This window comes from Pristiophorus japonicus, chromosome 9, assembly GCF_044704955.1.
Source record: "Pristiophorus japonicus isolate sPriJap1 chromosome 9, sPriJap1.hap1, whole genome shotgun sequence".
Lineage (NCBI taxonomy): Eukaryota > Metazoa > Chordata > Chondrichthyes > Pristiophoridae > Pristiophorus > Pristiophorus japonicus.
The window spans coordinates 183,630,528-183,658,521 of NC_091985.1; the positions used below are offsets into that span (position 1 = coordinate 183,630,528).

Below are 27,994 nucleotides of genomic sequence, written 5' to 3' on the forward strand. Positions count from 1 at the left end.
TCTATATGTGGATTCCTCAGCAGGTGAGTACAGCGGGCAGCGAGTTGATACAAAGGAGGCGAACTGAAATCCTACCGCATGGATCTTCAAACCTGAAATCATGAAATGTGACACTGCCAAAACACGCTTACCAAGGTCATTTAAATTTCCATCCTCAGTCTTCCACATCCGGTCACATTGAATGTTGGTCGCCCATTACTCCCATCTTCACTGACCTACCTTGTGTGCTAATTCTCTAGATCCGTTAAATTTAAAATCCTCACACTAGCCCATAGTTTTCTCAGCAGCTTTTATCACCTATTTCTGGAAGCTCCTCCAGTCTTAAGTTGACCTCCATACACTTCATTTAGCGTTACATCCCTTCCCATACATTTCATTTACCCTTCGATATCCTTGCAAACCTCCCCATACATTTCACTTACCCTTCCATACGCTTCATCCCTCCCCATACATTTCACTTACCCTTCCATGCCCTTTATCCCTTCCCACATATTTCACTTACCCTTCCATACCCTTCATCCCTTCCCATAAATTTCACTTATCCTTCCATACCCTTCATCCCTTCCCATACATTTCACTTACCCTTCTATACCCTTCATCCCTTCCCATACATTTCACTTATACTTCCATAGCCTTCATCCCTTCCTATACATTTCACTTAACTTCCATACTCTTCTTCCCTTCCCATATATTTCACTTACCCTTCTATACCCTTCATCTCTCCCCATATATTTCACTTACTCTTTCACACCCTTCATTCCTCCCCATACATTTCACTTACACTTTCCTACCCTTCATCCCTTACCACATATTTCACTTACCCTTCCATACCCTTCATCCCTTCCCATACATTTCACTTATCCTTCCATAGCCTTCATCCCTTCCTATACATTTCACTTATCCTTCCATACCCTTCATCCCTTCCCATATATGTCACTTACCCTTCTATACAATTCATCCCTTCCCATACATTTCACTTATCCTTCCATAGCCTTCATCCCTTCCTATACATTTCACTTACCTTCCATACTCTTCTTCCCTCCCCATATATTTCACTTACCCTTCTATACCCTTCATCTCTCCCCATATATTTCACTTGCCCTTTCACACCCTTCATCCCTTCCCATACATTTCACTTATCCTTCCATACCCTTCATCCCTCCCCATACATTTCACTTATCCTTCCATACCCTTCATCCCTCCCCATATATTTCGCTTACACTTCCCTACCCTTCATCCATCCCATATATATTTCACTTACCCATCCATACTCTTCACACATACCCAGACATTTCAGTTTCCCGACCATACATTCGCCGCTTCCCATGCATTTCACTTAGACTTCCATACGCTTCACCTCCATTCATACCCTTCACTTCCCATTCCACATTCTTCCAACCCTCTCTTCCCTGCCGTACAACCCCCCCCATAACCCGCGTTTCCAGACCCATACACCACTTCCATTTCTGCACACTTCAGTCCTCCCATATCTTTCACTTCTCTCCCATATCTTTTATCACCCTCCGCCATATGTTCCGGTCTCTGACTCTATGTATTCAATCCTTTTCCTCATGCCTATCATCAACTTCTAACGCACTCGCTCGAAAGCCCTCCTTCAACCTCTCACGGCGCTCCAACTTTAATTAACCTATTTAATCCAGTTTGATTTCTTGCCCAGCCAGATAAGCGCTTTACCAACGTCAAACTCATAGATCATATCTCCATCCACACGTCCTGGTGTATCGATAAATGTCACCAGGTTAAGCTTCTTCTGTTTGGATGTGCTGATCTGGGTGGCCAGGTAGTCTGCCACGCCTGTGGCAGCACAGAACAAGCAGTGGGCAGAAGCAAATGTTGCTCAGGAATTCCAGGTTGAGCTTCGTGAATAGGACTTTACATTTCATGTCTATGTGTTTGTAATTGCTAAAAAGATTGTATTATAATACCCTACATGTTGTTTCTGAGATATATCATATAACGTCATGTAAAACAAAAAATCTTATGTATGTGCGCATTTCTGTCTGCAAATTTTTCACCGAAATCAGTTTTTTTTCAAAATTCTCATTAGCATTTTCCACATTATAAATTCCTGTGTCCATTTTATAAGATAAACTGAATGCAGACATTATGCTGTAATTGCAGCCTTCTCTCAATAGCGGTGCTGTGGTACCTTACTTGTCTATCTCCCTGCTCATCAAGCACAGAAATACATATACTCAATAGAACTCTACTTCTCTGCCTCGTAATTTCTTCTATGTTTGATTCTATGTGCTGGTTTTGCCTTTGTTTATTTCCCATTTAGATAATATACCCCTCATGCAAAATTCTGCTGCTCCTATCTTAACTTGCATTAAAATCCCGTTCTCCCATCAACCCTGTTGTTCCTAACCGACTCTGCCACCCAGTCTGACAATGTCTCGATATTAAAATTAAAATCGATCTGTTTAATAAACCCCTCATGGCCTCGACCATTCGTATATCTGTAACCTACTCCAGCCTGACAACACTCCAAGATCTCTGAGGTCCATCAATTCTAGCCCTTGCACATCTCAATTCCCCATATTGGCGGCTTTACCTTCAGCTGCCTGGCCTTAAGATCTGTAATTCCATCTGGAAAGTATTCCATGTCTCTACCTCTATCCCCTCCTTTAAGTCACTCATTAAAACCTACCTCTTTCTTAAAGCGTTTGGTCATCTGTCTTAATATTTTTAACGTGGGCTCGATAACAAATTGTGTCTGAACACTATCCTGTTTAGTTTCTTATTCTCTATATTTCACATTTAGATACAATTCTCCCTGTTCTTTCCCAGTTATTCACCATTCCGTCGCTTATTACACATTTGGTTTATGTACCGCTGCATATGCCCCACTGAGTTTATATTCTCCGTGTATATTCCCCATGTATTTATATATCCCATTTTATTTCATTTCATTGTCGAGTCTCATAGAAACATAGAAACATAGAAACATAGAAAATAGGTGCAGGAGCAGGCCATTCAGCCCTTCTAGCCTGCACCGCCATTCAATGAGTTCATGGCTGAACATGAAACTTCAGTACCCACTTCCTGCTTTCACGCCATACCCCTTGATCCCCCGAGTAGTAAGGACTTCATCTAACTCCCTTTTGAATATATTTAGTGAATTGGCCTCAACTACTTCCTGTGGTAGAGAATTCCACAGGTTCACCACTCTCTGGGTGAAGAAGTTTCTCCTTATCTCGGTCCTAAATGGCTTACCCCTTATCCTTAGACTGTGACCCCTGGTTCTGGACTTCCCCAACATTGGGAACATTCTTCCTGCATCCAACCTGTCCAAACCCGTCAGAATTTTAAACTTTCTATGAGGTCCCCTCTCACTCTTCTGAACTCCAGTGAATACAATCCCAGTTGATCCAGTCTTTCTTGATAGGTCAGTCGCACCATCCCGGGAATCAGTCTGGTGAATCTTCGCTGCACTCCCTCAATAGCAAGTATGTCCTTCCTCAAGTTAGGAGACCAAAACTGTACACAATACTCCAGGTGTGGCCTCACCAAGGCCCTGTACAACTGTAGCAACACCTCCCTGCCCTTGTACTCAAATCCCCTCGCTATGAAGGCCAACATGCCATTTGCTTTCTTAACCTCCTGCTGTACCTGCATGCCAACCTTCAATGAATGATGTACCATGACACCCAGGTCTCGTTGCACCTTCCCTTTTCCTAATCTGTCACCATTCAGATAATAGTCTGTCTCTCTGTTTTTACCACCAAAATGGATAACCTCACATTTATCCACATTATACTTCATCTGCCACGCATTTGCCCACTCACCTAACCTATCCAAGTCACTCTGTAGCCTTATAGCATCCTCCTCGCAGCTCACACTGCCACCCAACTTAGTGTCATCCGCAAATTTGGAGATACTACATTTAATCCCCTCGTCTACATCATTAATGTACAATGTAAACAGCTGGGGCCCCAGCACAGAACCCTGCGGTACCCCACTAGTCACTGCCTGCCATTCCGAAAAGTACCCATTTACTCCTACTCTTTGCTTCCTGTCTGACAACCAGTTCTCAATCCACGTCAGCGCACTACCCCCAATCCCATGTGCTTTAACTTTGCACATTAATCTCCTGTGTGGGACCTTGTCGAAAGCCTTCTGAAAGTCCAAATATACCACATCAACTGGTACTCCTTTGTCCACTTTATTGGAAACATCCTCAAAAAATTCCAGAAGATTTGTCAAGCATGATCTCCCTTTCACAAATCCATGCTGACTTGGACCTATCATGTCACCATTTTCCAAATGCGCTGCTATGATATCCTTAATAATTGATTCCATCATTTTACCCACTACTGAGGTCAGGCTGACCGGTCTATAATTCCCTGCTTTCTCTCTCCCTCCTTTTTTAAAAAGTGGGGTTACATTGGCTACCCTCCACTCGATAGGAACTGATCCAGAGTCAATGGAATGTTGGAAAATGACTGTCAATGCATCCGCTATTTCCAAGGCCACCTCCTTAAGTACTCTGGGATGCAGTCCATCAGGCCCTGGGGATTTATCGGCCTTCAATCCCATCAATTTCCCCAACACAATTTCCCGACTAATAAAGATTTCCCTCAGTTCCTCCTCCTTAATAGACCCTCTGACCACTTTTATATCCGGAAGGTTGTTTGTGTCCTCCTTAGTGAATACTGAACCAAAGTACTTGTTCAATTGGTCTGCCATTTCTTTGTTCCCCGTTATGACTTCCCCTGATTCTGACTGCAGGGGACCTACGTTTGTCTTTACTAACCTTTTTCTCTTTACATACCGATAGAAACTTTTGCAATCCGCCTTAATGTTCTCTGCAAGCTTCTTCTCGTACTCCATTTTCCCTGCCCTAATCAAACCCTTTGTCCTCCTCTGCTGAGTTCTAAATTTCTCCCAGTCCCCAGGTTCGCTGCTATTTCTGGCCAATTTGTATGCCATTTCCTTGGCTTTAATACTATCCCTGATTTCCCTAGATAGCCACGGTTGAGCCACCTTCCCTTTTTTATTTTTACGCCAGACAGGAATGTACAATTGTTGTAATTCATCCATGCGGTCTCTAAATGTCTGCCATTGCCCATCCACAGTCAACCCCTTAAGTATCATTAGCCAATCTATCTTAGCCAATTCATGCCTCATACCTTCAAAGTTACCCTTCTTTAAGTTCTGGACCATGGTCTCTGAATTAACTGTTTCATTCTCCATCCTAATGCAGAATTCCACCATATTATGGTCACTCTTCCCCAAGGGGCCTCGCACAATGAGATTGCTAATTAATCCTCTCTCATTACACAACACCCAGTCTAAGATGGCCTCCCCCCTAGTTGGTTCCTCGACATATTGGTCTAGAAAACCATCCCTTATGCATTCCAGGAAATCCTCCTCCACCGTATTGCTTCCAGTTTGGCTAGCCCAATCTATGTGCATATTAAAGTCACCCATTATAACTGCTGCACCTTTATTGCATGCACTCCTAATTTCCTGTTTGATGCCCTCCCCAACATCACTACTACGGTTTGGAGGTCTGTACACAACTCCCACTAACGATTTTTGCCTTTTAGTTTTCTGCAGCTCTACCCATATAGATTCCACATCATCCAAGCTAATGTCTTTCCTAACTATTGCATTAATCTCCTCTTTAACCAGCAATGCTACCCCACCTCCTTTTCCTTTTATTCTATCCTTCCTGAATGTTGAATACCCCTGGATGTTGAGTTCCCAGCCCTGATCATCCTGGAGCCACGTCTCCGTAATCCCAATCACATCATATTTATTAACATCTATTTGCACAGTTAATTCATCCACCTTATTGCGGATACTCCTTGCATTAAGACACAAAGTCTTCAGGCTTGCTTTTTTAACACCCTTTGTCCTTTTAGAATTTTGCTGTACAGTGGCCCTTTTTGTTCTTTGCCTTGGGTTTCTCTGCCCTCCACTTTTCCTCATCTCCTTTCTGTCTTTTGCTTTTGCCTCATTTTTGTCTCCCTCTGTCTCCCTGTATAGGTTCCCATCCCCCTGCAATATTAGTTTAACTCCTCCCCAACAGCACTAGCAAACACTCCCCCTAGGACATTGGTTCCGGACCTGCCCAGGTGCAGACCGTCCGGTTTGTACTGGTCCCACCTCCCCCAGAACCGGTTCCAATGCCCCAAGAATTTGAATCCCTCCCTGCTGCACCACTGCTCAAGCCATGTATTCATCTGCGCTATCCTGCAATTCCTACTCTGACTAGCACGTGGCACTGGTAGCAATCCCGAGATTACTACTTTTGAGGTCCGGCTTTTTAATTTAGCTCCTAGCTCCTTAAATTCTTTTCATAGGACCTCATCCCTTTTTTTACCTATGTCGTTGGTACCAATGTGCACCACGACAACTGGCTGTTCTCCCTCCCATTTCAGAATGTCCTGCACCCGCTCCGAGACATCCTTGACCCTTGCACCAGGGAGGCAACATACCATCCTGGAGTCTCGGTTGCGTCCGCAGAAACGCCTATCTATTCCCCTCACCATCGAATACCCTATCACTATCGCGCTCCCACTCTTTTTCCTGCCCTCCTTTGCAGCAGAGCCACCTACGGTGCCATGAGCTTGGCTGCTGCTGCCCTCCCCTGATGAGTCATCCTCCCCAACAGTACTCAAAGCAGTGTATCTGTTTTGCAGGGGGATGACCACAGGGGACCCCTGCACTATCTTTCTTGCACTGCTCTTCCTGCTGGTCTTCCATTCCCTATCTGGCTGTGGACCCTTCTCCTGCGGTAAGACCAACTCACTACACGTGATACTCACGTCATTCTCAGCATCGTGGATGCTCCAGAGTGAATCCACCCTCAGCTCCAATTCTGCAACGCGGACCGTCAAGAGCTCGAGGCGGATACACTTCCTACACACGTAGCGCCCAGGGACACCGGAAGTGTCCCCGAGTTCCCACATGGTACAGGAGGAGCATATCACATGGCCGAGCTCTCCTGCCATGTCTTAACCTTAGATACCCTTAAATTGGTAATAACAATGTTACAGTTCACTTACTGATATGAAAAAGAAAAGAAAAGCTACTCACCAATCACCAGCCAATCACTTACCCAATTGGCTGTGACGTCACTTTTCGATTACTTTCTACTTCTATTTTGCTTTCTCTCCCGCTGTAGCTGCACCGGTATGCTTTTGACAGGTCGCTCCCCTCTCACCAACTGCCGCTGGCTCTCGATCTCCCGCTGGGCTTTTGACAGGTCGCTCCCCTCTCACAACTGCTGCTGGCTCTCGATTTCCCGCTGGGCTTTTGACAGGTCGTTCCCCTCTCACCAACTGCCGCTGGCTCTAGATCTCCCGCTGGGCTTTTGACAGGTCGCTCCCCTCTCACCAACTGCCGCTGGCTCTCGATCTCCCGCTGGGCTTTTGACAGGTCGCTCCCCTCTCACCAACTACCGCTGGCTCTCTATCTCCCGCTGGGCTTTTGACAGGTCGCTCCCCTCTCACCAACTGCCGCTGGCTCTCGATCTCCCGCTGGGCTTTTGACAGGTCGCTCCCCTCTCACCAACTGCCGCTGGTTCTCGATCTCCCGCTGGGCTTTTGACAGGTCGCTCCCCTCTCACCAACTGCCGCTGGCTCTCGATCTCCCGCTGGGCTTTTGACAGGTCGCTCCCCTCTCGCAACTGCTGCTGGCTCTCGATTTCCCGCTGGGCTTTTGACAGGTCGCTCCCCTCTCACCAACTGCCGCTGGCTCTAGATCTCCCGCTGGGCTTTTGACAGGTCGCTCCCCTCTCACCAACTGCCGCTGGCTCTCGATCTCCCGCTGGGCTTTTGACAGGTCGCTCCCCTCTCACCAACTGCCGCTGGCTCTCGATCTCCCGCTGGGCTTTTGACAGGTCGCTCCCCTCTCACCAACTGCCGCTGGCTCTCGATCTCCCGCTGGGCTTTTGACAGGTCGCTCCCCTCTCACCAACTGCCGCTGGTTCTCGATCTCCCGCTGGGCTTTTGACAGGTCGCTCCCCTCTCACCAACTGCCGCTGGCTCTCGATCTCCCGCTGGGCTTTTGACAGGTCGCTCCCCTCTCGCAACTGCTGCTGACTCTCGATTTCCCGCTGGGCTTTTGACAGGTCGCTCCCCTCTCACCAACTGCCGCTGGCTCTCGATCTCCCGCTGGGCTTTTGACAGGTCGCTCCCCTCTCACCAACTGCCGCTGGCACTCTATCTCCCGCTGGGCTTTTGACAGGTCGCTCCCCTCTCACCAACTGCCGCTGGCTGTCGATCTCCCGCTGGGCTTTTGACAGGTCGCTCCCCTCTCACCAACTGCCGCTGGCTCTCGATCTCCCGCTGGGCTTTTGACAGGTCGCTCCCCTCTCACCAACTGCCGCTGGCTCTCGATCTCCCGCTGGGCTTTTGACAGGTCGCTCCCCTCTCACCAACTGCCGCTGGCTCTCTATCTCCCGCTGGGCTTTTGACAGGTCGCTCCCCTCTCACCAACTGCCGCTGGCTCTCGATCTCCCGCTGGGCTTTTGACAGGTCGCTCCCCTCTCACCAACTCCTTTTTTTTAATTTAGTTTCTATTCGATTTTTATTTGCCAGTTAGTTTCTTTTACCACGATTATTCCCCAGTTAATTTTCCGTTTAGTTTATATTACCCGTGTTTCTTCCCCACTTAGTTTTTATTGCTCTGATTATTCCCCATTTGGTGTCTATGCCCTCTGTTCGTCTCAAATTTAGCACTCACTCAGTACTGCAGTGAAATGTCCTCAGAGGTGAGAATGCTGCCACGGAGCTCCAGATGTCACGATCTATCCTTTCATTCAAACTTAGCCCTTTGATGCGTGCTCCGAGAATTTCTGCCTTTGTATTACTTTCTACATAAAACCTACTACAATAAAAGGTAAATCATCCCATGTAAAGCGGAAATAGATGCACCAGGCCTATAAGCAAACAGCATCGCAGAATGAAACAATGCAAATGAAGGACATTCGATTCATTGTGCCTGCGTTGGTTCTCTGAAAGAACAATTCTCTTTGTTCTATTTGCATTTTCTTTCCCCATTCGCAATGTTTGCTTTGTCAAATATATATTTCCTTTCCTTTTCAAATGATTCTGAATCTGTGCCCGCCACTGTTTGTGATAGGTAGTATATATCCTCACAACCAATTGCATAAAACATCTCCTAACCTCTCCACTCCTTTGCTGATGATCGTAATTTACTAATTATCCATTGTCACAAATGCGAAGAGATTTTTTCTCGATTCTACTTCACAAAATCCCCGAGAATTCTGAACCGCTATCAAATCGACCAGTAACTGTCTTTGTTCGAAGAGCGGATAACATATCACTTCTATCTCTCTCTCTCTCTCACACACACTCTCTCTATCATCCTCTCACTCTCTTGATCTATATTTCTCCCTCCATTATATCTTACTCACTCGCAAAAGACCAACATAAGTCTTTCTCCGGTGAGAACATTTTAATCAGCTGTCGAGCAACCTTGAATTTCAAGTAGGAGGCAACACACTCAAAATGTCTATAATCTTCCCAAAATGGATTCTATGTTTCAATTACAATAGATCACGTGCTCACTATCTAATGCTACATTGCTAAAACCTGTGAGTCCTAATTCCAATATTTAGGAAGTGACGATTAATCTGGGGGCACACACTGCCTGTGACAGGTTCAGAGTTCAATTGTTGAAACTTCACTAAATTGAGGGGCAGAGACAGTCAGCGTTTCCCGCCTATTGTCTACAATGCTGTTAGTAACTGTGACTTTACCTTCGATCAGTTCCAGAGCTTGGAATTGCGGATAGAGGTGGAGCGTAGCATTTCCCTGTGAAAATAAAATCAATGATTAGGAACATAGAAACATAGAAAATAGGTGCAGGAATAGGCCATTCGGCCCTTCTAGCCAGCACCACCATTCAATATGATCATGGCTGATCATGCAACTTCAGGACCCATTCCTGATTTCTCTCCATACCCTTTGATCCCTTTAGCCGTAAGGGCCACATCTAACTCCATTTGAATATATCTAACGGACTGACCTGATCAACGTTCTGTGGTACAGAATTCCACAGGTTCAAAATTCTTTGAGTGAAGAAGTTTCTCCTCATCTCTAATGGCATCCTAAATGGCTTACACCTTATCGTTAGAAAGTGATCTCTGGTCATGGACTTCCTCAACATCGGGAACATTCTTCCTGCATCTAACCTGTCCAATCCCGACAGAAGTTTATATGTTTCAATGAGATCCCCTCTGATTCTTCTAAATTCCAGTGAATATAAGCCTAGTCGATCCAATCTTTCTTCGTATTTCAGTCCTGTCATCCCTGGAATCAGTCTGTTGAACCTTCGCTGCACTCCCTCAATAGCAAGAATGTCCTTCCTCAGATTAGGAGACCAAAACTGTGCACAATATTTAAGGTGCGACCTCACCAAGGCCCCAGACAACTGCAGTAAGACTTCCCTGCTCCTATACTCAAATAATCTCGTTATGAAGGAAAACATGCCATTTCCCTTCTTCACCGCCTACTGTACCTGCATGCCAACTTTCAATAACTGATGTAGCATGACACCCAGGTCTCGTTGAGCCTCCACTTTTGCTAATCTGTCACCATTCAGATAATATTCTGCCTCCCTGGTTTTGCCACCAAAGTGGAAAATCTCACATTTATCGACATTATACTGCATCTGCCATGCATTTGCCCACTCGCCATCCTGACCATGTTATCCTGCAGTCAATTAGAATACTCCTCACAGCTCACACTGCCAACCAGCTTGGTGTCATCTGCAAACTTGGAGATATTACATTCAATCCCTTCGTCCAAATCATTAATGTAGTGTACACAGCTGGGGGCCCAGCACTGAACTTTGCGGTATCCCACAGCTAGTCACTTTAATAAATGCTCGGTCCCTGTAACTTCTTTAAAACATTATATTTTTGTAATACATTCTCGGCGAGTATTTCCGAGTGTAGTCCGGAAAAATGCAAGTGATGGCCCGATCTCGATCACTGATCCATACTAGGTTTGCTCGTCTCAGCCGGTGATTATAATAGAATAATCACACCCTTTGGGCTAGACAGGTAGAAATTGGCCACGGTTCCTATCCATTCAGCTATACTGCAAAATCCACGAGTGTACAAGGTAGCTGGGGCACAATACCCTATTAAACGCACGTTATTGATTTCCAAAATGAATTTCAGGGCTTCAGGGAGGGTATATGGCTGTGGGGATGTCACAGCCCTCACACGGAGGCGCGGGAGCCTTTATCGTTAATCTAGAGTGTGCTGAGTGTCCCACTCTGATGTACCGAGATTGATGACGTTTTTATTGACGTTCCTTCTCAGACAATCAATCAGCGACACAGAATGAGCCAGATTCATGGGATTACTCACTGTGAGAGATTCCCTTTTCTTTCCATTGGTGACGAAAGTAAATCCTTGTGTTTCTGTGGCAACTCCTGTTTTCTGTACATTTTTTTCAACAAATCTACAAGACGCAATGATTAGAGTGTCCAACTCGGTGCTCCCAGAAATTCCTAGCAGGGAGCCGGCAGACATCCAGGTGTCTCAGTGGATAGATGAAGAGACATACAACTATGTAAAGACAGAGAAATGCATAGAAAAATAGTCATATAAATTAGCATGGATGTGAACAGAATAAAGCTGAAGGCACTGTACATATTGACCGGCAATATCATATCAAGTCCTTCAATCTTCCTTTGTTTCTATCATTAATGCAGTGATTTTCTACCATCTGTGCACACTTCGTTTATTTAAGGTTCTACTTCCTGCTTTTGCGTTAATTACAATTTCAGATCAACTTTCCGCGTCCCATTGCATCTGCCCCGCATACCAGTTGTGGCGCTTTGACCTAGGAGCTGCCTGTACTGCAGAGAAACCCTGTTTGCACCAATCATGCCTGCTTCCTAAATTACCGTTGGTACTGTGATTTACCTCCAATAATAATATTACAATTATTATATAAAAATAAGGTGTGAATATTTTGTTCTAAAATGAAAAGTGTACTAAACGTGTGCACCCTGCTCCAGTTATTCATAGAATCATTGAATCAGAATGATTACAGCACAGAAAGAGAGCATTCGGTGCATGCAGCCAATGCCGGCTCTCTGCAAGAGCTTCTCACCGAGTCCCATTCCCCCGTCCTATCCCTGTAGGTCCGTTTTCTTTCCCGTTCAGGTACTTATCCAGTTCCCTTTTAAAAGCCACGATTGTGTCTGCCTCCACCACCTTCTCAGGCAGTGAATTCCAGATCCTAACGATTCGCTGATTCAAAAACGTTTTTCCACATGTCGCCTTTGGTTCTTTCGCCAATCATCTTAAAATTATGTCCTCTGCTTCTCGACCCTTTCACCAATGGTAACACTTTCTCCATATCTACTCTGCCAAGAGCCCTCATGAATTTGAATACTTCTATCAAATCACCTCTCAAACTTCTCCAGTTTATTTAGGTAACTGAAGCCCCTCATCCATGGGACCATTATGGTAAATCGTTTCTGCATCCTCTCTAATGCCTTTCAATCCTTCGTAAAGTGTGGTGCCCATAATTGCATACATACTCTAGTTGAGACCGGACCAGATACATAATGTCCTTTCTTTTCTTCTCTATATTTCTATTTATGACGCCCAGCATCCCGTCTGCTTTTTTAACCACTTTCTCAACCTGCCCTGCCACCTTCAACGCTTTGTGCACATATATCCCCAGGTCTCTCTGTTCATGCAACCCCTTCAGAATTGTATCGTTTAGTTTATATTGCCTTCCCTCATTCTTCCTTCCAAAGTGTATCATTTCGCACTTTTCTGCGTTAGATTTCATCTGCCACGTGTCCATCCATTCTGCCAACCTGCCTATGTCGTCTTGAAGTCTAACAGCATCCTCCTCACTGCTCACTATACTTCCAAGTTTTGTGTCATGTGAAAATTTCAAAATTGTGCCATGTACATCCAAGTCTAAGTCATTAAGTTATATCATGAAAAGCAGTGGTGATAGTACCGACCATTGGGGGCACCACTGCAAATTCCTCCAATCCAAAAAAACGACCGTTCAACACGACACTCTGACCACTGTCACGCAGCCAATATCGTATCCATGCTTACACTGTTCATTTTTTTCCATGAGCTTCAGTTTTGCTGGCAAGCCTATTTTGTGCCAATTCATGAAAAGCCTTTTGGAATTCAACGTACACCATATCAACCGCCTTGCCATCATTGACCCTCTCTCTTACCTCATCAAAAAAATCAATTAAGTTAGTTGAACACGATTTGCCTTTGACAAATCCGTCCTGGCTTTCTTTAATTAATCCAGACTTGTCCCAGTGACTGTTAGTTTTATCCCGCATTAACGTTTCTCAAAGCTTCCCCTCTTCCGTGGTTAAACTGACTGGCCTGTAGTTGCTGGATTTATTCTTACGTTTTTGAATGAGGGAGTAAAAATTGCAGTCCGCTGGCCTCCAAGGAGGATTAGAAGTTTATAGCCAATACTTCTGCTATTTCCACCCTTACCTACCTCAGCATCTGAAGATGCATCCCGTCCAGTACTGGTGACTTATCCACTTTAAGTATAGCCAGCCTTCATTGTAAGTCCTTCAAATCAATTGTTAGCTCTTCCAGTATCTCAACTACCTTGCATTTCACTGTGACTTTTGCAGCAACTTCTTCCGTGGTAAAGACAGATGCAAGGTAGTCCTTTAGGACCTTAGCCATGCCCTCTGTCTTAGATCTCATTTTTGGTATCTAATTGGCACCAATTCTCCTCTTGCTACCCGTTTATTAATTATCTACCTATACAAGACTTGTTCCCTTTTATGTCAGCTGCCAATCTATCGCATACGCTCACTTTGCGCCTCTTATTTTCTTTTTTGCTTCCCCTCTGAACTTTTTATGTTCAGCTTGGTTTCCACTTGTATTCACAATATGCAATCGACCACACGCCCCCTTTTTCAGCTTCAATCTTACTCTCTATCTCCTTCGTTTTCCAGGGAGCTCTGACTTTGCTCGCCCCATCTTTCTCCCTCGGAGGTATGTAGCTCGACTGTACCTGATCCATCTATCCATTAAATGCATTCCATTGATCGATTACAGTTTTGCCTGCCCATCTTTGATTCCAATTTACCTGGGGCAGATCCCTTCTCATCCCACTGAATTAGTCCTACACCAATTAATGTTTTTATTCTAGATTGTTCCTTGTCCTGTTCGATGGTTAATCTAAACCTTATGATCACGGTTCAATCAATATTCCCAATGATACTTGGTCCACTTGACCCACCTCATTCCCCAATACTAGATCCAGGAATGCCTTCTTACACATTGGGCCGGAAAAGCATTGATCAAGCTTTTAATATAAAATGCCACGTTTGTCTGCTGGGTAAATTTAATTTTCCTGGCATTCAGTGGGGCGATGGTTTATCTGCGGTTGTGGTGGGAAGTGCAACTCAAAAAGTTATTCAAAATATACAAGACTGTTTCCTTACTCAACATGTGAATGAAGTAACTAGGGATAATCAAATATTGGATCAGCCTAACATCATAACATTCGTCCATGTGGGGGAACACCTGGGCAACAGCGACCACAACATTAAACAGAGCAAGTTATCTAGTGGAACTAAAGTTACTGATAACGTGCAACTTGCCCAAAATAACAGATGATTTGGAACAGGTAAATTGGCTAAACCTCCTCGCTGGTGATGAGATCGATGTTGAATATGAATGGAGATTTTTTTTAAGAACATGTTTAAAAATGTGGAATACAAACATAAGAACAAAAGAACATAATAATTAGGAAGAGGAATAGGCCATCTAGCCCCTCGAACCTGTTCCACCACTCAAAAAGATTATGGCTGATCTGGCCGTGGACTCAGCTCCACTGACCTGCCCGCTTCCCACAACACTTAATTCCCTTATTGGTTAAAAAGCGATCTATCTGTGATTTGAATACATTCAATGAGCTAGCCTCAACTGCTTCCTTGGGCAGAGAATTCCACAGATTCACAACCCTCTGGTAGAAGAAATTCCTTCTCAACTCGGTTTTAAATTGGCTCCCCCGTATTTTGAGGTTGTGTTCCCTAGTTCTAGTCTCCCGGACCCGTGGAAAACCCTCTCTGCCTCTATCTTGTCTATCCCTTTCATTATTTTAAATGTTTCTACAAGATCATCCCTCATCCTTCTGAACTCCAACAAGGAAAGACCCAGTCTACTCAATCTATCATCATAAGGAGCCCCTCATCTCCGGAATCAGCCTAGTGAATCGTCTCTGTACCCCCTCCAAAGCTAGTATATCCTTCCTTAAGTCAGGCGAACAAAACTGCATGCAGTACTCCAGGTGCGGCCTCACCAATACCTTGTATAGTTGCAGCAGGACCTCCCTGCTATTGTACTCCATCCCTCTCGCAATGAAGGCCAACACTCCATTCGCCTTCCTGATTACCTGCTGCACCTGCAAACTAATTTTTGGGGATTTATGCACAAGGATCCCCAGGTCCCTCTGCACCGCAGCATGTTGTAATTTCTCCCCATACTGTTTGTTTTTCCAAGATGGATGACCTCACATTTTCCGACATTGTATTCCATCTTCCAAACCTTAGCCCATTAGCTTAACCTATCTAAATCTCTTTGCAGCCTCTCTGTGTCTTCTACACAACCCGCTTTCCAACTAATCTTTGTGTCATCTGCAAATTTTGTTACACTGCACTGTGTCCCCTCTTCCAGGGCATCTATGCATATTGTAAACAGTTGTGGTCCCAGCACCGATCCCTGTGGCACACCGCCAACCATCGATTTCCAACCCGAAAAGGACCCATTTATCCCGACTCTTGCTTTCAGTTAGCCAGCCAATTCTCGATCCATGCTAATACATTTCCTGTGACTCCGCGTACCTTTATCTTCTGCAGTAACCGTTTCTGTGGCACCTTATCGAATGCCTTTTAGAAATCTAAACACACTATATCCATAGATACAACACCAACCACCATGCTCGTTATAGAGCGAAAGAATTCCAGTAAATTATTTAAACATGATTTTCCTTTCATGAATCCATGTTGCGTCTGCTTGATTGCACTATTCCTATCTAGATGTCCCGCTATTTCTTCCTTTATGATAGCTTCAATCATTTTCCCCACTGCAGATGTTAAACTAACTGGCCTATAGTTACCTGTATTTTGTGTCCCCCCTTTTTTGAAAAGAGGCGTTACATTACCTGCTTTCCAATCCGCTGGTACCTCCCCAGAGTCCGGAGAATTTTGGTAGATAATAACGAATGCATCTGCTATAACTTCTGTCATCTCTTTTAATACCCTGGGATGCATTTCCTCAGGACCAGGGGACTTGTCTACCTTGAGTCCCATTAGCCTGTCCAGCTCTACCCACCTAGTGATAGTGATTGTCTCAAGGTCCTCCCTTCCCACATTCCCGTGACCAGCAATTTTTGGCATGCTTTTTGTGTCTTCCACTCTGAAGACCGAAGCAAAATAATTGTTTAATGTCTCAGCCATTTCCACATTTCCCATTATTAAATCCCCCTTCTCATCTTCTAAGGGACCAACATTTACTATCGTCACTCTCTTCGGTTTTATATATCGGTAAAAGCTTTTACTATCCGTTTTTATGTTTTGCGCAAGTTTACTTTCGTTATCTATCTTTCCTTTCTTTATTGCTTTCTTAGTCATTCTTTGCTGTCGTTTAAAATTTCCCCAATCTTCTAGTTTCCCACTGACCTTGGCCACCTTATATGCATTGGTTTTTAATGTGATACTCTCCTTTATTTCCTTGGTTATCCCTTCTCTTACGGCCCTTCTTTTTCACTGGAATATATTTTTGTTAAGCACTATGAAAGAGCTCCTTAAAAGTCCTCCACTGGTCCTCAATTGTGCCACCGTTTAGTCTGTGTTCCCAGTCTACTTTAGCCAACTCTGCACTCATCCCACTGTAGTCCCCTTTGTTTAAGCATAGTACGCTCATTTGAGACACTACTTCCTCACCCTCAATTTGCCCAAATGCAAAATGAGAAAATGTGGTAAGAAAAGGCCAAGGTGACTGACTGGCGAAGGACAAATGAGATGTAATCAGATATGATTCTATAATGAAAAACATTTAATACTCAAATAAATCTGTTGAATACAAGGAACAACAAAAAAAAAACAAATGAAATTATTAGATCAGCAAAAGGTGTAGGGCAAATAATATTAGTAGACAACTGCGGTAGTAATGGGAAGAGCTTTTTATTTATGTGAAGAGTCAGGGAACTATCAAAGATTGTATTGGGCCACTGAAAGATGTTGAAGGACACGTTAAAAATGACTCACGAGCAAGATGTGGTCCATACGGCTAAAGGCTAAAGGGGTATGGAGAGAAAGCAGGATGAGGTACTGAAGTTGCATGATCAGCCATGATCATATTGAATGGTAGTGTAGTCTCGAAGGACCGAATGGCCTAATCTTGTATCTATTTTCTATGTTTCTATGTTTCTATGTTAATGCTGGAAATATTAAATGAGTACTTTGCTTCAGGTTTCACCCTTCAAGATGATGCTTGAATATTCGAATTCAATAACATTGGTTTTGTTTGTAACATTATATCGATGAACATCTTGTTTTAGATATTATTAAGAACTTGAAAATAGCAGACGTACAGCATAATATCCAGCGTTGGGTCGTCCGGAGATGGGACATGTGTTTTGCGAGCACTCGGATTGTATTTTTAAAAGTTTACTGCTTCTGGAATGGTTCCTCCAGATTGGAAGGAGGCTAATGCAGTTGCCATTAAAAAAAAATAAAGATGGTAAGGCAGATCCTGTTAACTATAGGCCCCTCAGTTTATCATCAATAATAAGTAAGATACTTTAAGGAATCATAAAGGTTGTAAGGAAGGATATACTTGCATTGGAGGCAGCTCAGACAAGGTTCACTAGGTTGATTCCAGAGAGGAGCGTGTTGACTTGTGAAGAAAAGATGAGTAGGTTGGGCCTAAACTCATTGGAGATCAGAAGAATGGGAAGTGACCTTATTGAAATCTAAGATGCTGAGGGGGCTCGACAGGGTAAATGCTGGGGTGGGGGGGGGGGGGGGGTGGGGCGGCGTTTCCACTCGTGGGGGAATCCAGAACTAGGCGGCAGAGTTTTAGAATAAGGGGTCGCCAATTTAGAACTGAGATGAGAAGGAATTCCTGCTCTCAGAGGGTTGTAAATCTGTGGAATTCTTTGCGCCAGAGAGCTGCAGAGGAGTGGTTATTGAGCATATGTAAAGTAGAGATAAACAGAGTTCTGATCGAAAAGGGAGTGAAGGGTTATTGCGAGTGGGCAGGGAAGTGGAGTTGAGCCCAAGACTAAATCAGCAATGGCCCCTCGAGCCTGCTACGCCATTATTAAATAGCGTAGCAGGCTCGAGGGGCCAATTGGCCTACTCCTGCTCCAACTTCATATGTTAAATCACCATCAATTATTTCCATGTATCTATTCGTGCCTGCAGCTCACCAATCTTATTTCCCAAACATTGTGCGATTACAGACATGCACGGTAAAACCTGCCTTAGACCTTTTTGTATTCTCTCTTAGTCTGACCCCTACCTAATACCTTACTATTTCTTAATCTAGTGCTTTCTGACGTTCCCAATCCTTTGCACACGCCGTTTCTCCTTTGTAATGCTACATTCTGGTCTCCTGCCCTTGCCAGGTTAGTTGAAGCCTTCCCCAACAGCAGTGGCAACCGAGGATATTGGTCCCAGCTCTGATGACTTGCAACCCGTCGGGCCTGTACAGGTCACACTTTCTCCAGAACCAGTCCTACTGCCCATGGAATTGCTGTCGTCTCTCCTGCACCTACTCTCCAGCCACACATTCATCTGCTCTCTAGTCACTAGCTTGTGGCTCCGGAAGTAATTCGAAGATCACTGTCTTTGAGGACCTGCTTTTTTAATCTCTTTCCTCGCTCCATCAAATCTGGCCCCGGGACCTCATTTCTCTTTTAACCTATTTTTTGATACCGATATGGAGTCCAAACTCTGTCTGCTGCCCCTCCCCCTCAGAATGTTGTGCAGCCATTCACGGACTCGTTGAACTTGGCACCAGAGAGCCAATACACCATCGTGGAATTATTTATACGGCCGATGAAAAGCCTGTCTGTTCCCATAATTATGGGATCTCCTATCACTTTTGTTTTCCCGATCTTCCTGCTCCCCCCATTTACAGCTGAGCCACCCATGGTGCCATGGACTTGGCTTTGGCTGTAGTCCCTCAGAAAGAACGGAAAACTAGTATGCTCGAATCACACTTCACCAGGCAGGCAAATGGAAGGTCAGGAAGGCAAATGGAATGTTAGAAAGGCAAATGGAATGTTGACCTTTATTGCATGGTGGACAGATTATAAAAATAGAGAAGTTCTGCTACAATTGTACAGGGTATTGGTGAGGCCACACCTGGAGTACGGCGTACAGTTTTGTTCTCCGTATTTAAGGATGGATATACATGCATTGTAGACTGTCTACAGAAGGTTCACGAGGTTAATTCCGGAGATGAGGGGTTGACTTATGACGATAGGTTGAGTAGGTTGGGCCAATAGTCATTGGAGTTCAGAAGAATGAGAGGTGATTTCATTGAAATACATAAGATAATGAGGGGCGTCTACAAGGTGGATGCAGAGAGTATATTTCCACTAATAGAGGAAACTAGTTGAAGGGGACACAGTATTAGAATAACGGGCCGACAATTGAAATCTGAGATGAGGAGACATTTTTTCTCTCAGAAGGTTATAAATCTATGCAAATCTTTGCCCCAGAGAGATGTGGAGGCTGGGTCATTGAATATATTCAAGGCGGAGATAGACAGATTGTTGAGCGATAAGGGAGTAAACGGTTATGGGGAGCGGGCAGGGAAGTGGAGCTGAGTCAATGATCAGAACAGCCATGATCTTATTGAATGGTGGAGCAGACTCGAGGGACAAAATGGCCTATTTCTGCTCCAATTTCTTATGTTCTTATCTGACTTCGACTAGACCTATGCCAAAATATATCAAAATCATTTCAAATATTTCGCTCAAAGAAGAATTTAAGGAAAAATAAAAAGTTGCATTTACATCGCTCCTTCAACGTAACACAACGTCCCAAGGTGCTTCACAAGAGCTTTATCAATTAAATTTGACACCAATGCACAGACGGAGGTATCAGGACAGATGACCAAAAGCTTGGTCAAAGATGTAGCACTTAAGGAACATGTTAAATGAGGAGAGAAAGGTAGCGAGGTGGCGAGGCTTAGAGAGGGAATTCCAGAGCTTCGTACCAAGGCAGCTGAAGGGACGACAACCAATATTGGGGTAATTAAAATCGGGGATGTGCAAGATGGAAAGATTGGAGGCACACTAAGTTTGCGAAGGCTTGGCGGGCTGGAGGACATTATAGAGTTGTGGAGGGACGAGACCACATAGTGATTTGAAAGTAAAAATTAGAAATTTAAAATTGAGGCATTGCCAGACAAGGTGCCAATGTAGTCAGCGAGCATAGGTATGCTGGGTGAATGAGACTTGGTTGTAGTTAAGATAATGGCAGCGGAGATTGGGATGAGTACAGATTTAATGAGGGTGCAAGATGCCCTTTGATACTGAACCACCAAAGAGATTTATAAACAGGAAAAAGACACTTAAGGGAACCGTGACCCAGTGCAAAGACGTGATATAGGAAGCAGAAATTGAAATGCACAATGACTGATGTACCACGGAACTGTGTGCTGGGTCTGCTCTTATTGATCACACATATCACTTAATGTAGAAACACGTTAAACTTTGAAAATAAATCCGGGGGAAGGGTACATAACTTAAATACACATATTAAATGGAACAGAAAACAGACATTTCTGATGTGTAGATGCAGAGGTCATTAGAGGTGATAGTGCAATAAGGTTTTGCATGAACAATTAGCTATAATTATTGCTTTGTGCCTTGATAGATGCGTCCAGAATTTTCCTTTGGTTTTTCCCACTCGTCTGCCACAAATTCCTGGCGATAGAGTAAGAATCCGAGGTGATAATGTGAAATTGCTTAAATATCTGAGTTATGCTGCTGTTGGATTATTGAGTACAGATTTTGGAAGGAACAATGAAACATAAATGGACACGGTTCACCTTAGATCCGCTATAATGTTTCAGGAATAAGGGGTTTCCATATTAAGGCATACTTGAGAGGCCAAGACCTTTTCCATTGGAGCTATGAAGACTGAGGGTTGACCTGATAGAGATGTTCAGAATTACAAATGGTAGTGGTAAGAAACACGGTGACAAATTGTTTTCATTGGTCAGTGAGATAGTAATGAGAGGAAACAAAATGAAACCAATCACAAAAATAATAAATTGTGTATGTTGAAAACAATTTTTATGCAGAGCTTGGTTAGAATATGACATAATGAAACTCTATTACAAACCTCTATTCATGCAAACTTTAGAAATGTTATCAAATGGAATTAGTCCCGTGAAAAGGAGGGCTATTAATTACTGTGGCTACCCATCAGCAAAATAGAATTAGACTTTCTGAGTTGTTAAAAATATGGAGGGAATAGTAATCTAGTTGATTTTTTTCAGGATGTCGCCAGCATGGTAGAGAAAAGAGTGCCTATGGATGTTGACTATATGGACTTCGAAAAGGCATTTGATAATGTTATGTACAATAAATAACAACAAAAAATAAAGCGTGTGGAATTGGAGGCAACGTGCTCATATGGGTTGGAAATTGATTTGAGAATAGGAGACAGAAAGTCGGGGTCAATTGTAAATTGTCTGATTGGCGTGATGTGAAAAGTGCTGTCGACCGGCATTTAATTTGGTTCCTCAGCTTCTCGCTATAGCTTTCAATGATTTGGATAAAAGAATAGAGGTTTGCATCTTGCAATTATGTTCTTATTTGGGAGACACATTGATTCTTGCAGATTGCAGCAGGAATTTACAATGGATGCAAAACAGTTTAAGTGAGTGGGAAAACTGTGACAAATAGATCTCAAACAGAGAAGTTTGAGGACATCCACGCAGGATCCAAAACAGATGATTTAGATTATTTTCTGTATTATGAGAAATTGGGAACTGTGGAGGAGCATATATATTTCAGTGTCCATGCAAACTTATCTTTAAATATAGCAGACATGTACACAAAAAAAAATTATTGGAATGATGGCCATTATATCACGCAGGCTTGACTACCCAGTATAGCATTCAGCAAGCAGCGGATTGGGGCTGGGCTCACGATTTTTACATTTTAACCTCTCCTCTGCACTGTTCTTGCTGAGAGAGTGGTTAAATTCACAACTCTTATTTCCTCTCTGTCAACCAATGTTACACCTGTAATGCTATAGTTTTTCAGACCATATTCCTGATTTTTTTTTTGTAACAACCTTTTTTGAGACGTTTTGTCAAATATTTTGGTAAATATCATATGTAGTATTATTTACATCAATTATTCAAATGGCTTGCTACTTTTATTATTCCAATTGGTCGGTGCTTCAAAACATTCGACTACCTTTGTCAAAAATGGCTAACATTTCTGAATAATTTTTTCATTAATTCCTACCTGTTTTGGTACACACATAACTTCATTCCCACACCTTCCCTTCAAGACAACTAGAGTTATGAATAAATGCATCCTTGCTGGCGTAGCCAACGTTATGAGAGTAAAACAGAAAATCGCATGCCCACCAGTTGATAAAGGAGCTCTTGCCGGCCGAAGCCTTTCCTATCAGCAGCACCGTGATCTTCTTCCTTGCAGACAAGAGGCCAAGTCCCAACTGGTTGGCAATGCCTACCAGGCCTGTTGAGAGCAGAAAGATCTCTCGTGATCTCATTCCAAGCAGCAACGTTGTGGGTTCGGTATGCATTAAAGTGACAGAGAGGCAGGATTTTTAAATAGGGCGATGGTGTAAAACGAGACATAGCCAATGATTTTACCAATGTATACTACGCCCGATGTTCTGTCTTATGGAACTCAATCGAAGGCCATTTCGATGTTCCCCATTTTACAGAAGCTAAGGTGCCCCCAGATAATGATAGTGGGATGGGGAAGGTAGCGATATTAAAGTAGCCTACTTAATATACGTGAGACTTTGATTGTGAGAAAAAACAAAGAGGAATCAAGTTTATCTTTGGGCGATGGAGTAAAACAGGTGCTGTAAATTGGACGCCCATTATAATCCCTGCCCGATTTTCCCTTTCACTGACTTCCAGAGAAAGGAAAACCCGACATGATGTATAATGCACATCTAGTTTTACATCACGCATTGTACAGCATCGCAACCAATTACAAGTACTCCCAGATAGAGAAAGAGAAAGGAGGGGAGGTGTATCAATTCACCCTCGGCAGTAGCACAAAATGCACTAATGAATCGCCAGCCCACTTTGCACTCCTTCCGATTTTCCTTTCGACTGAAGTCAATGTTGAAATAATTAGGAAGAAATCAGCCAACGAAACGATTGATGGACTTGTCTATAGTTATATGGATTGCCTCTCAATCACTTCTTGCACAAAGGATATCCTTCAGGCCTTCACTTCCGTAAATTTAATTCACATTCCCCCAATCAATAAATCTCGCTTCCTTTCACTCACTCAGTAAAAATCACTCCCATTCTCGCATTCTTCAAATATCATTCGCTTTCCACCACTCAGAAAATCTCACTCCCATCCCCTCACTCTTCAAATGTCACCTCCATTCCCTCACTCTGCAAATCGCAACCCATTGCCCCAGTCTGCAAACCTCATTTCCATTCCCTCATTCTATCACTAGCATTGATAATCTCTCACTCTGAGAATCTCACTCTCATTCACATTCTCTCACATTCTAAATAGCACGCCAATTCCTGCCATCTGTAAATAGCACACCCATCCCGTCACTCTATGAATCTCAGTCCGATTCCCCTATTCTGCTAATATCATCCCTTCAATCAGAAATTCTTACCTCCATTCCTTCAATCAGAAAATATTTTCCCCATTCCCTCATTCCATAAATCTCACTCCCATTCCCTCACTCATTAAACCTCTGTCTTCGTACCTCAATCTGTTTACCTCACTCCCATTCCTTCAATCTGTAAATCTCAATCCAATTCCCTCACTCTGTAAAGCTCAATTCCATTTCCTCACTCTGGAAATCTCATTCCAATTTCCTCACTCTGTAAACCTCACTCCCATCCCCTCACTCATTAAACCTCACTCCCATCCCCTCATTCATTAAACCTCACTCCCAATACCTCAAGCTATAAATCTCACTCCCTCTCCCTCACTCTATAAATCTCACTCCGTTTCTTCATAAATTAAACCTCCCTCCTACTCCCTCAATCTGTAAACCTCACCCCCATTTCTTCAATCTGTAAATCTCATTCCAATTCCCTCATTTTGGAAATCTCACTCCCAATTCCTCATTCTGTAAATCACATTCCAATTACTTCCCTCTGTAAATTTCCCTCCCATTTCCTCACTAATTCAGCCTCCCTCCTATTCCCTCAATCTGCAAACCTCACTCCCAGCCCTTAAATCTGTAAATCTCATTCCAATTCCCTGACTCTGTAAATCTCACTCCCTATTCCTCACTCTGTAAATCTCATTCCAGTTACCTCAATCTGTAAATCTCATTCAAATTTCTTCACTAATTAAACCTCCCCCCAATCCCGTCAATCTGTAAACCTCACTCCCATTCCCTCACTCATTAAACCTCACTCCCATTCCGTCAATATATAAACCCCAATCCCGTTCCTTCAATCTGTAAATTTCATTTCAATTCCTTCACTCTGTAAATCTCACTCCCATTCCCACACTCATTAAACCTCACTCCCATTCCCTCAATCTGTAAACCTCACTCCAATTCCCTCACACATGAAACATCACTCAAATTCCCTCACTCTGTAAATCTCACTCCCATTTCCTCACTAATTAAACCTCCCTCCTAGTCCCTCAAACTGTAAACCTCACTCCCATTCCTTCAATCTATAAATCTTATTCCGATGTCCTCACTCTGTAAATCTCACTCCCATTTCCTCACTCATTAAACCTCCCTCCTATTTCCTCAATCTGAAACCTCACTCCCATTCCTTCAATCTGTAAATCTCATTCCAATTACCAGACTGTAAATCTCACTCCCTGTTCCTCACTCATGAAACCTCATTTCCATTCTGTCACTCTGTAAACCTTACTCCCATTCCCTCACTCTGTAAATCTCACTGCCATTCCCTCACTCATTAAACATCACTCCCACTCCATCACTCTGTAAATCTCACTCCAATTTGCTCACTCATTAAACCTCCCTCCTATTTCCTCAATCTGTAAACCTCACTCCCATTCCTTCAATCTGAAAATTTCACTCCCATTCCCTCATGCTTTAAATCTCATTCCAATTCCCTCACTCTGTAAAGATCACTCCCATTCCCTCACTCATTAAACATCACTCCATTTCCCTGAATCTGTAACCCTCACTCCAATTCCCTCAAACTGTAAACCTCACCATGATTCCCTCACTCTGCAAATCACATTCCAATTTCCTCACTCTGTAAATCTCATTCCAATTTCCTCACTATATAAATCGCAGTAATATTTCCTCTCTCTCCAAATCTCACTCCGGTCCTTCTTCTTTCTGCTGCTCAGCTGTGCCCAGACAAGTCGGATCTGGTGCATTTTAAGCAACGTGAATTCTTAAAACTGGAGTAAACTACAGAGCTTGCGTTTCAAGTATATATATATATAAAATACTATAGATATACATATAGCATCTATTTATATATATATATATATATATATTTCTACACAAGTATATACGAAGCATTATAGATATATGTACAATTTTTGACATCATTTTCCTCCCAAAGACACAGCTGTAAGAGAGACCTCTGGCAAGGGCCTGCTGAATGCAACTTCGGATCGAAATGGGTGCCAACTCAGGCTGAGTGAAACCCGTGAGCGAGTTACTCAGAAACAGTGAATACAGCTGTCAGTTGCTGACTTTCATATATGCAGGAAGGGACTGGCCGTGTGCAGTAATTATGTGTTGAAAATATACCTCAAAGCTGGCGTTAAAATGCTTGCGGTCAGTGTCTTACCGTGTTCTGTGTCCGTGTACAGCAAGTGTCATTCCCTGAGGATCCTTGGAGAGGCTCACACTCTCCAAGGGATTCGATGAGGATCGCAGCCTCAGGCTTCCTGAAATTGTCTGTGCTAGGAGCTCCGCAGACTCCTTCAATCTGACCTGGGACAAGCAGGCACGTAGCTGACAAGACCATAATGCTGACACGTTATGTAAAGCAGGAGGAATGTATGTTAAGTCCATGTGTGAGTGACAGACCATATGTGCGAGCCCGCTCACATCATCAGTTCAATCCCTCTGAGCTCCTGTCCAAAAGAATCTTTAAATCGCCACCCGCCCCAAACTATCAGTGGGCTGGGGCATCACCCTTGATGTTTTATTTAATTAAGGAAGTTAAAACGGAATCTGTTGTTACGGTCTCAATATTTTGTTTAATGTTAGTTTTAATCAAACATTTATTAACCCTCACGGTTACGCCTAACTCAGTAACTAATTACATTTGAAAACATGTTTAATCTCTCGGCGTCTAATCAAATAGCTAAACTATATTCATGAACAACCCTTCCATTTATACCTTTTTATTCCATTAATGTAGCTCAGTCCTCTGAAATATCACACATTCTTACACAAATTGGCAGGGTAGATGCAGGAGGGATGTTTCCTCTGAGTGTGGAGTCTAGAACCAGGGGTCTCAGAATAAGGGGTAGACCATTGAGGACTGTGATGAGGAGAAACATCTTCACTCAAAGACTGGTGAATCTTTGGAATTCTCTACCCCAGATGGTTGTGGAGGCTAAATCTTGGAGTATATTTAAGACAGAGACATAGATTTTTGGATATTAAGGGATTGGAGGGATATGGGGATAGTGCAGGACAGTAGAGTTGAGGTAGAATATTAGACGTGATCTCATTGACTGGTGGAGCAGGCTCTCGCGGCTTAATGGCCTAATCCTGCTCTTAATTTCTGTGTTCATATGTCAAAAACAACAACTAGTTCAGATCAAACTAAAATACAAATATGGCTAATCATTAGAGGTGCTGTTTTGTTCATTGACTAGTTATAATCAAGCTCGTTGGTAACCACTTAGTTCCATTTGCTTGCGCTCCTCTAATTAATGTCTCATCTCTTCCTTGTGTGCTCCATGCTCTAGCGAAGGCCGGGTTCACTCAGGTAAGTACGAATGAGGCAGGACATTCGGTCCATCGAGAAGATCAATCCATTGGGACCCACAATCCCATCACGTCCGTCCACCACGACCCATAAAATGTTTTCAGGAATCAGTCAACGCAAGTGGGAAGAACTGACTCATGGTACAAGTTCTGGTCCTTTATCTCTCTGTACCATGAAACCTGCATAAGGTATATCTTGTTTACCATCCCTCGTCCCTTGCCTTCGTCGACAGGATCCACACTCTTATAGGAGATCTGCGAGGTTTATAAAATATTGAAGGCCATGGACAGGGTGTCGATGATACAGCTTATTCGAATTTGAGAGATTGGGGAGAAGCAGATGATAACCAGTTAAATTAAACAACAGTAGTTATCGACTGGATGCTGGGCGTTCCCGGAGAGTAGTGACCATCTTGATTGCATTACCAGTGTGTCTGGTGTGTGCTGACTCTGCTCATTTTCAACAGGGATCTGGACTGGTCTTGGCTGAGCCAGAGATCGTCTCATATCAAATATAAACAGTGTAACAGTTAATGTGATCTACTGGACTGGTATCGATCGCCGGAGGAGGTCGGAGAGGATTTTTCCCCTGATTGGCCCTGCTTCTTCCTAGTATTTTGCCGCTCCAAGGAGAACGTATTGAGGTCGTGATCATGCTCAAAAAAGGGGTCAAGTCGGCCACAGGGAAATTCATTGCAAGAATCCTCCTCAATCGTATCTTACTTGTGGCTAAAGAGCTTCTCCCAGAGTTGCATTGCTGATTCCGTCCACTAAGGGTAAACATGCATGATCATCACCGCGG

General features: G+C 43.5%; 1 pseudogene; it reads right to left on the reverse strand.

Moving 5' to 3' along the window:
- Positions 1-25,616, reverse strand: part of LOC139273989 (uncharacterized) — a 39,240-nt pseudogene extending 13,624 nt beyond the window's left edge.
- Between the last annotated feature and the right edge of the window lie 2,378 nt (positions 25,617-27,994).